Source organism: Engraulis encrasicolus, chromosome 6 (genome assembly GCF_034702125.1).
Source record: "Engraulis encrasicolus isolate BLACKSEA-1 chromosome 6, IST_EnEncr_1.0, whole genome shotgun sequence".
Classification (NCBI taxonomy): domain Eukaryota; kingdom Metazoa; phylum Chordata; class Actinopteri; order Clupeiformes; family Engraulidae; genus Engraulis; species Engraulis encrasicolus.
In genome coordinates, this window is record NC_085862.1 from 1419118 (window position 1) to 1435424 (window position 16307).

General features: G+C 45.6%; 1 protein-coding gene across 1 annotated transcript in view; it reads right to left on the reverse strand.

Moving 5' to 3' along the window:
• prrc2c (proline-rich coiled-coil 2C) overlaps positions 1-14492 on the reverse strand; it is a 93807-nt gene extending 79315 nt beyond the window's left edge. Inside the window, exon 1 of the mRNA XM_063200421.1 lies at positions 14117-14492. The gene's annotated coding sequence lies outside the window, so the exon portion shown is untranslated. The remainder of the gene's footprint in view (positions 1-14116) is intronic.
• Between the last annotated feature and the right edge of the window lie 1815 nt (positions 14493-16307).

Below are 16307 nucleotides of genomic sequence, written 5' to 3' on the forward strand. Positions count from 1 at the left end.
GAGGAGAGAGAGGGGGTGGAGGAGAGGGGAGGAGAGAAGGAGGGGGTGGAGGAGATGAGAGGGGAGGAGAGGAGAGAAGAGGAGGAGAGGAGAGGGGAGGGAAGGAGAGGGGAGGGGAGGAGAGGAGAGGGGAGGACAGAGGAGGGAAGGAAAGGGAGGAGAGGGGAGGGGAGAAGAGAGGAGAGAGAGGAAGAGGAGAGAGAGGAAGAGGAGATGAGAGGAGAGGATAAGGAGAGGCGAGGAGAGGTGGGGCGAGGAGAGGAGAGGAGAAGAGAAGAGAAGAGAAGAGAAGAGAAGAGAAGAGAGGAGAAGAGAAGAGAAGCGAAGAGAGAGGGATGAGGAGAGGAGAAGAGAGACAGGAGAGGAGAGGAGAGGAGAGGAGAGGAGAGAGAGGAAGAGGAGAGAGAGGAGAGGAGAGGAGGGATGAGGGATGAGGAGAAAGGGGAGACGATAAGGAGAGGAGGGGAGAGGAGAGGAGAGCAGAGGATGGATGAGGGATGAGGAGAGGAGAGAGGGATGAGAAGAGCGGAGAGGAGGAGAGAGAAGGAGAGAGAACAAATGAGGGATTCTGAATGAAGACAGGCCGCATATCAATGGCAGCAGTTAGGAAACCAACTGGAGCATCAGGTGTGTAGATTACATGGGGTCTGGATTACCACACTACAGCAGGTCTGTACTACATCAGGTCTGGATTACCACACTACAGCAGGTCTGGATTACATGGGCTCTGGATTACCACACTACAGCAGGTCTGGATTACATGGGGTCTGGATTACCACACTACAGCAGGTCTGTAGATTACATGGGGTCTGGATTACCACACTACATCAGGTCTGTAGATTACATGGGGTCTGGATTACCACACTACATCAGGTCTGTAGATTACATGGGGTCTGGATTACCACACTACATCAGGTCTGGATTACATGGGGTCTGGATTACCACACTACATCAGGTCTGTACTACATCAGGTCTGGATTACCACACTACAGCAGGTCTGTAGATTACATGGGGTCTGGATTACCACACTACATCAGGTCTGGATTACCACACTGCCCTACAATTTCAGAACGCAGTATAATTCAAAATGGCAAACTGAGAAAAAAGGCTTTAAAGTTTCCTTTCTGTCCACGCGACTGTGTTGGAGGTAAAGTGGTGATGACACTTCCATATAATACTTTATGGTGAAAATTTATGCACACAAGAAAAAAGCAAAAAAACCAACATTCTCATTACTTTTTAGCTGAAAAATCATTATACTGCGTTCTGTTGTGGTATTACTGTCTACACCAAAACCACGGTGTCAATGGAGAAGTGCAGTATAATTCGCATTATACTGCGTTCTTGGCTAGTACGACGTAACCTCCTAAAACCAAAAAGCGCAGTATAATCAGTTTTTTGCGTTTTTTTCCGAAACAGGAACAAGTTGGGCCAAAAAATTTTAACACAAGAAAAAGAAGGTATTTTAAAGCCAATTTCCGGTCTAAACCCATTTTCGACCATTATCAAGATACTGCGTTCTGATATTGTAGGGCAGCACACTACAGCAGGTCTGTAGATTACATGGGCTCTGGATTACCACACTACACAGTTTTAAGGGACTAAAGAGCAGGATGCAGGTTTCTTCCATCCTTCACTCACTTTCACTTTCTGTTTCATGCATCTGCACAGCTGCAACAAAATACTGAATGTGCAATACTGATGCATAGCCCTGTATGTGACGCGTGTGTGCGTGTGTTTGAGTGTGTGTTTGAGTGCGTGCGTGTGTGTGTGTGTGTGAGTGTGTGAGTGCGTGTGCGAGTGCGAGTGTGAGTGTGTGTGTGAGTGTGAGTGTGAGTGTGTGTGTGTGTGTGTGTGTGTGTGTGTCTGTGTGTGTGTGCGTGTGTGTGCGTGTGTGTGTGTCTGTGTGTGTGTGTGTGTGTGTGTGTGTGTGTGTGTGTGTGTGTGTCTGTGTGTGCGTGCATGCATGCGTGTGTTTGTGTGCATATCTGTGTGGGCGGAACAGTGATCGCATATCTTTGCCCAATACTGATGCATATCTGTGTGTGGTGGTTTTATATCACATCGTTTTCACGTTTTCCAAGCACACACACACCACCATTATAGACACCAGCTGGTTTACAATAGGCCACAATGCATTTGGGTCAAAGACGTCCAAAATGAAATTGTCCTTCAGTGTAACGGATACCTTCTGCTGACTGTAACTGTAAAAAACATGACTCTTTTTATTTATTTATTTATTTTTTCCAGTGAATTCATGAAAGCCTCGGCTGTCATCCATCCACATGAAACAATTTAAAAATCATGTTTTTTTTACAGTTACAGTCAGCAGAAGGTATCCGTGAAGGACAATTTCATTCCGGACGTCTTTGACCCATTCTCTTGACCACAGACCCAAACAGCGTCAACTGAGGCCAACACTTCACTTCACTTTCACATGGACAAGTCAGATACAACAGCAAGACACCCCTCAATTAGCCAGCAGGGGATACTGAGGGCCTGTGTGTGTGTGTGTGTGTGTGTGTGTGTGTGTGTGTGTGTGTGTGTGTGTGTGTAAATAGCCTAAAGTATGTTTATCAGTAATTCTGTGGTTTTCGCAGATGAGCGGGCAGGGCAACCTACTGCTTTATTGAGGACGTGTGTGTATGTGTGTGTGTCCAGGGCAGCCTACCGCTTTAAATTACAAGGCCTCGGATCGATGAAGCATGTCGTGTTGCTATGCCGACGCCTGTGTGCGGCTATGACAGTGCGAGTGTGTGTGTGTGTCTATGCCAGTGTGAAAGTGAAAGTGTGTGTGCAGCTATGACAGTGTGAGTGCATGTGTGTGTGTGTGTGTCTATGCCAGTGTGAAAGTGCGTGTGTGTCTATGCCAGTGCGAGTGAGTGTGTGAATGTGTGTGTGTCCATGCCAGTGTGAAAGTGTGAGTGTGTGTGCAGCTATGCCAGTGTGAGAGTGTGTGTGTGCGGTTATGCCAGTGTGGAGGTGTGAGTGTGTGTGTGTGGCTATGCCAGTGTGGAAGTGTGTGTGTGTGTGTGTGTGTGTGTGTGTGTGTGTGTGTGTGGCTATGCCAGTGAGAATGTGAGTAATGTGCGGCTATGACCGTGCGAGTGAGTGAGAGTGTGTGCGAACTGTGTGTGGCAATGCGAGTGTGTTTGAATGAGAGTGTGTTTGAATGCGAGTGTGTTTGAATGCGAGTGTGTTTGAATGCGTGTCTTTGTGAGTGGGCTGGATGGTCTGCCAGTGTTGCGTTGGAGGCCCGGCTGTCTGCCGGCTAGCTCCCGGCTAGCTCCCGGCTGGCTCCCGGCTGGCTGCTGCCCTCTCTGGTGAAGCCACATGGGGCCATTTCATTATTGATTAGGCCGTGTCAAGCAAACAGCAGAGCAGAGCAGAGCAGAGCAGAGAAGAGCAATGGCCTCCACCACAACATTACACTACATTACATAGATCAGATCAGAGCAGAGCAGAGCAGAGCAGAGCAGAGGAGAGCAGAGGAGAGCAGAGGAGAGGAGAGGAGAGGAGAGGAGAGGAGAGCAGAGCAGAGCAGAGCAGAGGAGAGGAGAGGAGAGGAGAGGAGAGGAGAGGAGAGCAGAGGAGAGCAAAGCAATGGCCTCCACCACAACATGGGAGCAGAGCAGGGGTCCATTTCTCGAAAGCGTCTTTGCTATCGTCGTTATCAAAGTCCTTCGTAAGAGCGACTCAACTCTTTCCCGACAGCGACGCTCACCACTAAATCCAAGGGAACGGTAAGACGGTCTTAAGACGGTTAGCAACGACAAGAATCGAGAAACGGACCCGAGAGCTATGGCCTCCACCACCACAACATGGGATTAGAGTAGAGTAGAGTAGAGCAGAGCAGAGCAGAGCAGAGCTATGGCCTCCACCACAACATAGACATGTGAGGGTGACACCGTGACAGACTTCATGTAGCAAGCCAGCAGACAAACAACCCGACAGAGAACATCCAGAATCCCTTTTAGACTTCTACCAACACAGAAGGGACGTGGTCACAGATAAATGCATTGCAATGTAACGAGGGCCTGAGGTGGTCACAGGGGGGCGCGGAGGCATCACAGGGGGGGCTTGAGACATCTGATTTTTATTTTTCCCAAGGAAATGATTTCCTGTCTCGCCAATAAGTTTTAAGAAACATATACATACACTTTTCCTTTAATTCTGCACAGCGCGGAAATCGTAAAATCTGCGCGAGTAGGCTACTGCTGTTGCTTGGGCGGGGCTTGGAAGCATCCAGACCCTCCGAAGGGGGGAATGATGGGAAATGTTTGAGAACCACTGCTTTAAGCAGTTCATATCTGCAGTGGTCACAGGCCCTCCCTTTAAGCAGTTCTTCATATCTTGTGTGTATTGAAGCATATGCCAACACATCTGACAGTGGCTTTCGATTGCCAAACATCTTGTAGGGGCCCCATTCTAGGGCTGGGCGATATGGAAAAAAAACAATATCACGATATGGATTACTTTATATCATGATAACGATATACATCACGATATAGCACAATTACATACGTTTTAAGTTATTCTCTTTATTTTTTCATGTCGCAAAATAACCTTTCTTTAAAATGTATCCTTTAATTCTTATTTTTACAGTTACATTAACTTATAGTGTGTATTGTGACAACATGAAATGTAATGAAATGATATTCAATTGTATAAAATTGATAAAATTACTATCACGATATAAACGATATAGTAGAAAGGTCACGATATACACTTTTATATCACAATAACGATATATATCGTCATATTGCCCAGCCCTACCCCATTCTACGATATTTTGTGGGCCTAACGCCTCTGACGCATCTCCCGCCCCCCCTGTCCCAATACCAGTGCTCCGCCCGTGTCCACATCTCATTTGCAGTTTGGATGCTGAAAGCCACCCGGGCAGTTTCACTAGTACGTAGCTACACTACAGTAACACGTTAGCATCAGACACAAGCTAATTTTGAATTCAGTTGATCACAGCAGGTTCAAGTGTAGACATACAGACAAAACTCTTCCACTTTTCAAGAAGTAACCTATTGTTAATTCGCTGACTATAGCATGTGGTCTCTCATTGGGGGGGGGGGGGGGGGGGGGACTTAAACCAAGACGCCTGGAGAGCAGCCAAACTTGTGAATGAGCAGCATACCTCACGGGGCACACACACACACACACACACACACACACACACACACACACACACACACACACACACACACACACACACACACACACACACAAGGGGAAGTGGGCGGGTCTAGTCTGGTGTGGGGTTAAAGGTTAGATAAAGCCACGTGGGTCTCAGGAGGTGAAACTCTCAGCACAGCAGTGTGTGTGTGTGTGTGTGTGTGTGTGTGTGTGTGTGTGTGTGTGTGTGTGTGTGTGTGTGTGTGTGTGTGTGTGCAGTGTGTGTGTGTGTGTGTGTGTGTGTGTGTGCGCGTGTGCCTATTGTAATACGTGACCATGCCCTAGCTGCAGGCTCCAACACCAGGGACTCCTGGTCACATGAGTGGCGTGTGTGTGTGTGTGTGTGTGTGTGTGTGTGTGTGTGTGTGTGTGTGTGTGTGTGTGTGTGTGTGTGTGTGTGTGTGTGTGTGTGTGTGTGTGAGAGCGGCCGCTGGAGGGGTTTTTTTTACGTAGTAAATATGACCTGGACTGAACAACAAAACTAAACGGGTCTCTCAGACAGTTTCTCGAAAGCAGAGGAGGTTAAGTTAACACGCCATAACCAAACAAAACCTTCAAATCTACACGCAACAGCTGCCTTCACAACAAAATGAAAGGAAACAAGCTTCTCCAGGATCTCATTACATTACAGTACAGCAGTGTTTCTCAAACTGTTTCAGACCGAGGACCACTTTGTCCCCCCCCCAAATGTGTTCAGGGACCGCCTGTCAACTCAATTGACAATTGATGGGTGCTAATTTGACACTGCTAATTTCGATGCAGATCACTTACTTTTTTTTATCCACATTCACAAGCCTGTCTTATTGTAATAAAAATGCTATGTTTAGCTTTGTAATAATGTTACAAATATAACTTACTCCTAGCTTGTCTTGTCTGAAATCCCCTCGCGGACCACCTGAGCTCTGTCACGGACCACTAGTGGGCCTCGGACCACACTTTGAGAATCACTGCAGTACTGTACTCTTAGCTGCCGTGCTGCTTATTTCCGAAGTGAAGCGGTCTCTTCTGGGTTCTCTCAGCAGTAGTCATCGCCAGTGTTGCCAGATGTGTCTGACCAAATCCCACCCAAAAGCTTCTCAAAAAACGCTAAAATGCGCTAAATTCCGCCCAAATTCAACAAATTACATTGACTTCTATGGGCCCAAAGCAGCTGAAAAAAACCCCGCCAAATGGCCAATTTTTCAGATTTTTACCCGCAGACGCTCATCCCAAGTAGCCCAACCGCCCAATCTGGCAACCCTGTTCACCGCAGTGCTGAGCAGGCCGTGGGGGGCGGGGCCACAGGATTACTCATATCCATCCCCAGTAAGATGAAAAAGGCATCCGACCAACCAGCCAATCATCAGACGGGGTAGGTTAAGAGGAAATCCAGAAAGTCAAAGAATGCGCGCACATCAGTGGCACAGGTGCTGGACCAAACGTGAGATAACTGAAAAGAAAATGAAGGTCCGCACTGTGATGAAGGACGGTTAGTCCGAAACGTCGTGCCATTAAATATTTGGGAGCATTTAACAGTGTTGCCTTTATTTTCTTTCAAGTTAAGAGTTAAATCATGTAATAGAAGCCTGAAGTCCTCATTTTCTTACAAGACAGAAGCTAAACTGTTGAGACATGTCAGGTAAAAAAGATTAAAAAAACACTTTAACATGTCTGAAGTAAAAGAAAGCGTTAAAATGATCTTTGGATTTGGCTCGGGACAGGACAGGACAGGACAGACTGAGAGGCGAATGCTGTAGAGCAGGGGTTCCCAACCTTTTCCAACGTGGGGCCCACTCGAAATTGTCACAAATGTTCAGGGCCCACTTCTGACCCAATAAAGACTAAAACTCAAATAAATCAATAGCAACACACACCAAAATATGATTATAAATGATTTCAAGGCCCACTTGGCATACCTTCAGGGCCCACCAGTGGGCCCCGGCCCATAGGTTGAAAATCACTGCTGTAGATGCGCCAAGTGATGCTGCTGCCTCCTTCTCCAAGCCAGTGTGACACATCACCACTTTTGGCCAGATTGTTTCATGCAACAGAACTCACTTGGCTGGCAGTGCAGAAATGAAGATCTGTTGCAGTGGTTAACTGAAGATCTGTTGCTGAGCAAACCAACAAGGCCCACTTCTACAAGAAACCAACAAGGCCCACATCGACGGACACCAAACCAACAAGGCCCACATCGACGGACACCAAACCAACAAAGGCCCACATCGACGGACACCAAACTAACAAGGCCCACATCTACAAGAAATCAACAAGGCCCACATCGACGGACACCAAACCAACAAGGCCCACATCGACGGACACCAAACCAACAAGGCCCACATCGACGGACACCAAACCAACAAAGGCCCACATCGACGGACACCAAACCAACAAGGCCCACTTCTACAAGAAACCAACAAGGCCCACTTCTACAAGAAACCAACAAGGCCCACTTCTACAAGAAACCAACAAGGCCCACATCGACGGACACCAAACCAACAAGGCCCACATCTACAAGAAACCAACAAGGCCCACATCGACGGACACCAAACCAACAAAGGCCCACATCGACGGACACCAAACCAACAAGGCCCACATCGACGGACACCAAACCAACAAAGGCCCACATCGACGGACACCAAACCAACAAGGCCCACATCTACAAGAAATCAACAAGGCCCACATCGACGGACACCAAACCAACAAAGGCCCACATCTACAAGAAATCAACAAGGCCCACATCGACGGACACCAAACCAACAAAGGCCCACATCGACGGACACCAAACCAACAAAGGCCCACATCGACGGACACCAAACCAACAAAGGCCCACATCGACGGACACCAAACCACATCGCTCATCTCACTACTTTGTTATTGCAGTTTCAAATGGGCCCAATGTCATGTCAACGACATGATTAGGAATGCACCATTCAGGGGGAAAAGCGATCCGTGTATGCCGTTTTCTCTGAGAAATTAGATTTAGAGTGCGTTTTAATATGCAACCTTGCCTCCTCCACTTGCCTCCTCCACTTGCTTCTCGTCATGATGACATCACTGACAACAGCATTATATTTCCATATCTTGCAAAGGCTCAATTGTAAAGCCTCTTTCTCATTTTGCAATTGGGATGGTGAATGAAAAACAGTCCCTCAAAAGTTGTTGTGGCGAGGCTGACAGCTGGGAAACTTTATCGTTTTCTCCACGGAGGAGGGGCCAGGAGGCGGGGCGAGGAGACAAGCACAAGTGGAGGAGGCAAGGTCACATATTGGGATGCACCCTTAGTCCAACATTGCGACACAAGAGTGCTTCTGGTAGGTCATCTCTGAGAGGCCTTGAAGGTCTAGTACCGAAACGTCGTTTATTAAAGAAAGAACAGCAAAATGGTCAGTGTGCGGGAGTTTTTTTAATCTCTGAGAGGAGGAAGCATGACCCTCATCATAGGCCAAGCATCACTGTCCATCACACACGAGCAATGTCATGGAGAAATAAATATTCAAAAGAAAATACAGATGTGATAAATAAATAAACAAACTGACATCGACGACACACACAATGTCTTCCAGCCTCGGCTATAATCCGTCAGACCCCGCCTCTGATTGGAATGAAGATTTCAATTACAAACAAATCATTTCATTGTGAAGTCGAAATGTTTACCAATACACCATTTGTATTTAAAAGGGTTAAACACCCCAAGAGGGAGAAGACCTGATCACACATCACTAGGGGTGGGCGATATGGGCAAAAAAAATGATCTCGATAAGTTTTAGAATTTTCACGATAACGATAAGTTGACGATAATTTCCAAAAAACACTTGCAAAAACCAGTAGGGCCTATTTCGGGGGGGGGGGGGGGGGGTTGGTAATCAATGTGTTTGAATTTTACTGTATAGGAATTTGGTAGGGCAGGGTGAGTAAAGCAGATAATTTGTAGGCCTATGTAGCCTAAACTGCATGTTACCAAGAGGTCTGCATAAATGATGGCATGTCTACACTAGGCTACATCACAAAGCATGGCAGTATAACAAAGCTACACATTTATGCTGTCTATTTGTGCATGATTCCAGACAAATTTCAATTCTGCACTGGACGTAGTAGTGCTGCATTTGTGTTGTAACTGGGGAGGGACAGAGAGTTGGGAGAAATGCTGTGCTGAAGAGCTTTTGAATTTAATAACATGCATATGCTCTTGTCTGTAAAGTAATACTTCATCACTTGGCATGAAAACATATCCATGTAAATAAAAAATAGTTTTATAATGTATTGCTTATGATTCTGTTAGATGACAGCCATTTTTGACTGGAAACAGTACATGGATAGGAAACTAGGGCAGCTGCAAATTGCCTGTGTTGAATTTCACACATTGTAATTTAACTCACTGCACCAGTCTAACTTAACAGTACTTGTCCACCTAAGCAGTTATGCCATCTGTATGCAGGTGGGTGTTTGAGTAGTGAGTAACAGCCACTAATAGTTGTAGAGAACAACATTGCTTAGCCTAGTTCGCTAACTAGCATGCTAACTAGCGATTTCTCAGACCAGAGACAAGGCTATTTACCTTCCTAACTATTTGGCTTTCCATAATCACAGACGGTTCCTAAGTAAAGCACATAGTTTCAAAACGCCCTCAGCACCATGCAATGGTTTAGTGGTTGAATTCCTCATATAAATCCACCATTTGGATAAAAGCAACTCTCCTCCAGTGCCCAGCAGCAGCAGTGCTGTCTGTGCACGAGTGACACAGAAAGTTCTCTCTCCTGTCTGGCAAAACGCTGCAGCCCGCCCCCCTCAGCGCTGTCTGCTCATTGGTTCACAGACTTTTTTTTCTCCAGTTCACAACTACATTATTATTGGCTGAAATTCTACGGTACTTGAACACGAGATGTGAATCACAAATGACCAGACTAACGCTGACCCTGATGGAATGGACCTGTCTGATGTGAGAACAAGTATCCCAATATGGCAGTGGTTCCCAACCTTTTTCTTCAGGGACCCATATTTTTACCATTGTAAGCTTTGGTGACCCAGCTCCCACATGAGAGGGAGTCACGCGATACGCTCCGTTTCCTGCGAAAACTCATTTTAGTTATAATTTTATACCTCAATTCGTCTTTCAAAGACAAAATAAATTCTTTCAAAGACAGAATAAATGTTTAATGTAGCACTTAAATTTTGTTGCTTCTATGCATTTGTCATTTATTCAAAATGGGCTATACATTTGAAATGAAACCCCTTAAAATCAAGAGGGCTCCGCGACCCCCCGTGGATCTTTGGTGACCCATAAGGTGGGTCCCGACCCATAGGTTGGGAACCACTGCAATATAGGACAACAGAGAATGGAATCTAGAACCATTGCCATGCCGTCTGTCGCCATTGAACTGCTACTCGCCCTGGGAACCCTGAAGCAATCCATACCACCAGTATGCACAGCACAGGTGAGGCATAAATGCAATTTTGTTGTGTCCAGTGTTCACTTGTGTGCTGTGTAGTGCCGTGTCACAATGACAATGGGAGTTTCTCAGTTGGGCTTGCACTTCTTTCACTTTCACAATGATATGGGAACCTGGAAGCAATCCAATCCAATCCATACAACCAATAAGATGGGAATAATATGGGTTAGTATTCAGTGCTGCTGGCCATTCTATCCCCTGCTCTTCTTCTGTCATTCGTAATGGCTGAAAGCAGCAATGTCTCCTAAGGTCTGGGGGGGGGGGAGACGGCTCATCCCTATGTTCCCCAGGTCCCTCTACCGGGGGAACATAGGACCCTTTATTCAAAAAAGGGTTCCATGTTCCCTACTGCTTCCAAGTAGACTGCTGCACCTCTGAGGTTAGGTTTAGGTACAGTTTTGGTCAGGGCACGAATTGAAAACTCAGAAACATTGCATTACGACAGGTTAGGTTTAGGGATGGTTTTGGGAAGGGCACAACATGAAAACTTAGAAACATAAAATGCGGGGAACATAGAAGCCTTTTTTTTAGATGCGTCCCACGCATCTCTATAAGAGGCTTTGGTGTCCGTCCGTCCGTCCTTCCGTCCGTCCGTCCTCCCGTGATGAGTTTCTGAATTGTGATTCCCTCTTGTGATTCCCTCTTGTGTCCAGAAGGTGGCAGTCGCTCAGTTTTGGACTGGAGCTCATGCGTGCAAACCAAAACGTCTACCAAGAGACCGTGCTCTTTGCCAGTGAGAAAAACATGGCGGCACTTCCTGTTGATTTTCACATGAAAGTTTTGCTTAATTTAAAGTCCCTAAGCGACTATAAATGCTGTGGCTTCCATATATTGATGTAAAAGTGCCCCACGAAGTAATGAAGCACAACAAAGTTACTCCACATTACCATTTGACCACTCGTTTTTCTATGCTAACAGGGTAGCTAATGTAGCATTGTAAATGATCCAGGGAGAAAGGGGGGAAGGTTGTGATTTCAGTCCGCCTGAGGCAACGATTTTCGTGGGGAAGATGACCTGCATCTCGGTGGCATTGAACCACGCCCCCGTGCCTTATTTGGCTCGCTCAGCACGTGCGTCCTCAGTCCAATCGCAATGCTTTATTTTCCCCAGATGTTTAATCGCATTTAAGTGAAAGTGCCATGTATACACATCGCAAAATAACTCTTAATCTGATCTATTTAAATCGCATTTATTAAATCGGACTTAAAAACATCATGTACACGTAGCCAATGTCTCATTGATTAGTTTATGGAACTTACGGTTTGTCTGTTACGGTCCACGAAGACAATATCCACGTGAAAACGCAAACGCCTGCAAACCACTGTTTTGACAGAAATACAGTTCACCTGTCGCCTACTCTGTTTTCTTCCCAAAGCGGCATTTAAAAGTATTCCATGAAATCCAACATCAACGTCACTTCAAATAGGTGACAGCATCATGCACACACATGAAATAACACTTCAGTGAGGGGGGGACATCACTGCTCTCATATTAAAGTGAAAAGAGAATTTCACATTTTAGTTTATTTAATGTAGGCCTATGCAAAATTGCAAATAGCCTATTCATTGAAATCTGTCCAGAAAGGGTTGTAATGTTTGCCTGTTTTTTTATGTTTGTAATTATTATTATTTTTTAAATAAAAAATCGTGATTTAAAAAAAAATAGCCTAACAAAAATAGAGATTTTATGTTAAAAAAAAAATGTGATATGGGATGGACCGATGGCCCCCCTAAGCTAAATTCGCCTTAGGTCCCCACATTGCTAAATGTAGTGTAAGGGATTATTTTGAAAAGACAGTAACATAATCAGCAATGCATTACAGTTTTTCAGTAAATTGCCCAACACTGTTGAAATCCTATGGTACTTTTTCAAATCCAGGCTTATACAGTACATGGTAGGCTTATTGATAAATTGCCTTGACAGGTTATGAGGAGGCCAAGGGGGCGTTTGGGCAAAAAAGGTTCAGAACGGGCATAGACGGACGCATCTGTTGTCCGCCTGTCGGACTTGTTTTTTAGAAAAAGGGTCCTATATTCCCCTCTCTCATACAAAGACAGGGGAACATAGGACCTGGGGAAGGTCGGGGACCGTGATGAGCATCTACTGAGCACCTCCCACCAGACTTCATCTTCAGGGAGGCAACATGTATCAGTATGTTGTCTGACACTACAGCAGCATACACCAGGGGACTTGACCTGGTGTATGTTGAAGTACAGAGGCAACCTTCCTTTAGAGACATGTATTCAGCATTTGAACACCACTTGTGGTTTGGCATATAACTGGTGCACCAATACAATAGCCATGACAAGACAGACCCCAACTCCACCACACAGAGAGGCCGTAACTCGGTCAGATGGTCTGAAGGTGAGACGGGTGACCAGACCAGACCGCCTCATCCATCCAAATGCTACAAGCACCAGTGACAAAGAAGCTGGCGTTCAACTAGCCACCACAACCACAGCGTAACAAACACACGCTAAAGCCCTTTCTAGCCGCATCTCCCTAGAGCACCAGGCCCGGCTCTATCGCATCTCTTGTTTGATGTCTAGTGACTAACGTTGGTGCTATGCATATCAAAACCTCAAAGAAGCTGCTTGGAAAATCCCACAATGGTTTTACTTTGGTCATGGCCCTTTGCGTAATGAAAGATATAGCCTACAGCAAACTGAAAGTAGCTCTCAACTCAACATACTGCGTGTGTCGGTGTAAAACGATGGCATTAGATGACTGCGGTTCGACATTTGTGTAGACAACTGGATACAAACGTTCGGTTCAATAGAAGCTAACTGTGTTATCAGCTAACAAAACTTGCTAGCTTGTATGTGTCAAGTGCGACCCTGTTTAGAATCCATCGACACCGAGAGACTTTTAAGTGTTTCACAATGCAGGACTCAAATGGGGTGAATGAATAGTTACTAGAGCCATGCGGTTCTTTAAAACTAGCCATGTCATGACTGTAACACAAGTGCTGTTGTACTTCCACATCAGCTCTGGCTTGCAGGGGTGTAATATGGGGAGGGTGGGTCGCATCGGCCCGGTGCACTGGGCTGCCCTCCAGTCCGAACCCCATTTTAATAGCTAGCTGCTGGCTAATATTAGCCAAGTCAAGTTTCTTCCAGCTAGCTAGACTAGCCAGTTCCTTCTCTGAACAACAGAGTACTGGACAACTTCCCAGGATACAACATGTCCCGGGCAAACCCCGCAAATAAATACACATCAACAACCCCCTAATCCTATCGATGCCCTGGTGACGAGGACAACTCAACCACTTTCGTTTCAAGTCCATGTTGCCCCACCAGTTACCACTAAACATCTTGCCATCACCACCATATTCCCGACGGTCAAATTCTTGGCGGTGTTAGCCACAGAGCTAGCATGGCTGGCTAATTTGCTAGCGAGTTGCCTTTGGTCAAGTGGTGTCTGCTGCACACAACTGTATCGACAGACTTTATCTTTCGAGTCCTGAGAAAAATAATAATATTTCGGTTTCGTTTAGGACATACCTGTCTCCGCCGGTCCCCTCACTGCCTTTTGGATTTTTCTTGGCCTGCGTAGGAGGCTGATGTGTGTTGGACCAGCTTGGTTTCCCGTGTGTATATGTGTGCAGCCGGTGAATTACAAAAGCTTGCTATGACACTAGCTAGGTAACTAGCCAGTGCTAGCAACTAGCAAGCTCCTGTTCACCTGCAGGAGCCACGTTACTTATTGTGCCCGTCTGGGTAGCTCTTTCTTCTTTCCGCGTGTCTTTGTGATTTTGGACGACACTGAGCAGTTCGCGTGTAGTCGTCCAGTTTATCTTTTGTGTTTTGTCTTCTCGTTGTCTCGTGTGAGACAGGTCTGCTCCAGTAAAAGGCCTCGCTCGCGCCGAGGCCTGTCGCACAATCAAAGATGGCAGACTGCCAATCCACGGGAGTCTCGCGTCATCACGTAAAGACGACGCCGTCTGAGGAAAATCACATTTTTTATTTCTTTATTTCTTAAAACAGAGCAAGTTAACAACCCCGCCAACAGATGGCGCCTCAAGCAAGATACCACGCCACCGTTTTTTAAATTAGACCATTAAAACCAGAGCATACGGCTCTGATTAAAACGGTGCTGCACTGCACCCTGTTGGAAGATTTGACTGATGTGCATTGATGGTGACTGATAAGTGATTCCTAGTCACAAATTGATGACACAAAGATCTCTGCCCTCGACCCAATGTCACTAGCTCTAGTTGGTAGTTGCCCACTGCCAAGGGCGTAGGTTTGGCTTGAGCTTTGGTAGGGACAACTTCAACCAAACATTTTTTTTTATTATTATTACATAGATTCTTTATCTAGATTAATCTGACTGGTATTATAAAATTAATCTAGGCTCATTCAATATAGGCCTATGCGCCCTACCGAAATAATGACTAGGGCCTATAAGTAAGGAAGACTGTTTCTTAAACCAGGTGGCACATTAGACCAGGGCTCATATCCTTTTCCCAAAATGAACAGTGCTATACAGTAAGTGGTACATGTTCAACACAGATAATTCTATTTAACATTTATTTAAACAAAATTGCTTCAACGACTAAGCATTTCTAATGGGCCTGGACAACATAACAATGGAGAGAGAGAGAGAGAGAGAGAGAGAGAGAGAGAGAGAGAGAGAGAGAGAGAGAGAGAGAGAGAGAGAGAGAGAGAGAGAGAGAGAGAGAGAGAGAGAGAGAGAGAGAGAGAATCTGTATCTGACTTTAAAAGGGTAGCGGCTCCTTTAAAGACGTAGGCCAGGCTACTCTTGGGCTCCTTTCTGTAAAAGCAGTCAAGCTCCATCAAGACCGAGCCCCTTTGTCCTGGGAGAATAAACGACCCTTTTTTGCCTGACAATATCTAAAACCTGACTTTTATTCTCAGAATGTCAGAGGAATCACAACTTGAAATTAATTCCTTTTGCCAAACTTTTTACAACATGCGGCACACGCGGCACTCGGCAACCGACGAGCAAGCATAAATCGCATTTAGACTCTAGCTAGAGTAGTTTGACAGTCGGAATGTTTTGCAATTAGCCTATGGCATGCATTGCGTGAGGTGTGTGGATAGCCACCAGCAACTAATTCAAACGGCAGCATCTCCAGCATCTTCCCATGACTCTCTCATTTATTCATTCCCATGTTTATTTGCATCTGTCAGGGCTTAATTGATGGCTACAACGAGACCGTTAAAACCTGCACTCGAAAAAGAAAAGGGAGGGTAGGATAACGCGTATCTTACCTAAAGACCGAACGATGCAACACATGCCTAGATTAAATCTTATGGGGCCGTAGGCTTAGCCTACTGTTGAGGTAGCATAACTTCTTATGCCAGTCGTCCTTTTCTTTTTGGTATCTCTGAGGCTCATAAATGTAAAATTCAGAAGGAAACATGTATGCCGTTTGAGTTTAATTCCAATACGAGACAGATGCTTTCACTTTTCAGCACCACCAGCGTGGACCACTGCTTCTGCCTGGCCGCTTGTTGCAGCCAATCATCACAGATCAGCGGGTCATCATAGCTCACTAACTAGCCAATTTAAAATGTTTTTTAAATGAATGCTACCACTGCATAGTATATCGAAATATTAAACTAATCAATGTAGATTTTCGTTCAGTTATTTCATTTCATTATTAATTTTTATTAATATGTCAAAAATTGGTCGGGACTATTTTATATCCCTTGAATATTGGTTGTG